We start from the raw sequence: 2,323 nt of genomic DNA on the forward strand, positions 1-2,323 counted from the left end.
TGCTAATACTACCTATCCATGAGCATAGGAGATATTTCCATTTTATGATATCTTCTTCCATTTTTTTCTTCAGGGATTTGAAGTTTTGTTGTACAGACCTTTAACTTACTTGGTTAGAGTTACACCTAGATATTTTATATTATTTGTGGCTATTTTCAACACAGAAAATAAAAAGAGAAACAATGAAATTAACAGATGTTATGAACCAAATGGATTTAACAGATATCTACAGAACCTTCCACATAAAACCAAAAGAATATACCTTTTCAGCACCTCAATGGAACCTTCTTCAAAACTGACCATATAACTGGGCGCAAAGCAGCCTCAATAGATACAAGAAGATTGAAATTACCCCTTGCATCCTATCAGATTGACATGGGTCAGGCTGAACTACAACAAGAGACACAACAGAAAGCCCATATACTCATGGGAACTGAACAACTCTCTACTAAATTATAATTTGGTCAGGGAAGAAATAGAGAAAGAAATGAAAGACTTTTGAGAATTCAATGAAAATGAAAGCACAATATACCCAAACTTATGGGGCACAATGATAGCACTAGTCCCTTCATAAAGAAACTGGAGATTGCCTTAGTGCGCTAGAGTCCTTGAAGAATAACTGCTGACCTTATTCACTGGCTGTAGACTTTCTGGCACAGTCAGTCACCAGGTTAGTGGCATATGAAAAAAAAATAAAAATAAAGAAATTGGAGAGATCTCATACTAACAACTTAACAGCACACCTGAAAGCTCTAGAACAAAGAGAAGCAAACACACCTAAGAATAGTAAATGGCAGGAAATAGTCAAATGAAATCAATCAAATAGAAGCAAAGAGAATAATACAAAGAATCAACAACACCAAGAGCTATTCTTTGAGAAAGTCAACAAGATAGATAGACCCTTAGCTAAACTAAGGAAAAGGCCCAGAGACAAAATTAATAAAATCAGAAATGAAAAGGGAGACATGCATTAGGTCTTACTTCAAAAGCCTGAACTCTAAAACCTGGGAAATCTAAATGGAATGGATAAATTTCTAGACAGATACCATATACCAAAGTTAAATGAAGATCAAGTAAACTATCTAAACAGTCCTACAACCCTCCAGGAAATAAAAGCAGTCATTAAAAGTCTCCCAACCAAAAGGAGCCCAGAACCAGACGGTTTTAGTGAAGAATTCTACAAGACATTCAAAGAAGAGCTAATATCAACATGTCTCAAACTATTCTACAAAATAGAAACAGAAGGAACTGTACCTAACTCATTCTATGAGGGCATAATTACCTTGAGACCTAAACCACACAAAGACTTAACAAAGAAAGAGAACTTCAGACAAATTTCATGTATGAACATTGATGCAAAAATACTCAATAAAATTCTTGCCCAACCAAATCTAAGAAGACACCGAAAACATTATTCACATGATCAAGTAGGCTTCATCCTAAGAATGCAGGGATGGTCCAAAATACGAACATCCATCAATGTAATCCACCATATAAACAAATTGAAAGACAAAAATCACCTGATAGATGATCATTAGATGATGAAAAAAACCTTTGACAAAATCCAACACTCCTTCATATTAAAAGTCTTGGAGAGATCAGGGATTCAAGACACATATCTAAACAAAGTAAAAGAAATATACAGTAAGCCATAGCCAACATAAAATTAAATGGAGCAAAACTTAAAGCAATTCATTAAAATCAGAGAAAAGACAAGGCTGTCCACTCTCCCCCTATTTACTCAATATAGTTCTAGACAACAAAGAGAGATCAAAGGAATACAAGTTGGAAAGGAAAAAATCAAGATATCACTATTCTCAGATGACATGATAGAATATATAAGCGATCCCCAAAATTCTACCAGAGAACTCCTACAGCTGATAAACAACTTCAACAAAGTGTCTGGATATAAAATTAACTCAAAAGAATCAATAGCTGTTCTTTATACAAGTGATAAACAGGCAGAGAAAGAAATTAGGGAAACAAAATTAACTAATATTTAGAATTGCCAGTGAGAGAGTATCCACAGGATGGACCTAGGCCCTCTGCACATATGTATCAGTTGTGCAGCTGGGTCTTCCTGTGGGATTCCTAGAGTGGAAGCAGGGCTGTCTCTGACTACATTGTCTGTCTTTGGATCCCTTTCCCCTTACTGGGCCGCCTTGTCTAGCCTCAATAGAAGAAGATGCACAAGTCTTGCTGCAACTTGATATGCCAAGGCTTCTTGATATCTATGGGAGGAGAAAGGGAAGAGGGTGGCTGAGGGAGTAGAGGAGGTAATAGGGAGGGGCTGAGAGGAGGGGGGAGGGAGGGAAGAGGGTGG

At 36.8% G+C, this 2,323-nt stretch overlaps 1 non-coding gene across 1 annotated transcript; it reads left to right on the plus strand.

Annotated features, from left to right (window-relative positions):
• Positions 1-577: 577 nt before the first annotated feature.
• LOC116074069 lies at positions 578-683 on the plus strand. The gene has a single exon (XR_004112048.1). It is a non-coding gene; the product is annotated as a small nucleolar RNA SNORA3/SNORA45 family (small nucleolar RNA).
• Positions 684-2,323: the final 1,640 nt, after the last annotated feature.

Source organism: Mastomys coucha, unplaced genomic scaffold, assembly GCF_008632895.1.
Source record: "Mastomys coucha isolate ucsf_1 unplaced genomic scaffold, UCSF_Mcou_1 pScaffold23, whole genome shotgun sequence".
Classification (NCBI taxonomy): domain Eukaryota; kingdom Metazoa; phylum Chordata; class Mammalia; order Rodentia; family Muridae; genus Mastomys; species Mastomys coucha.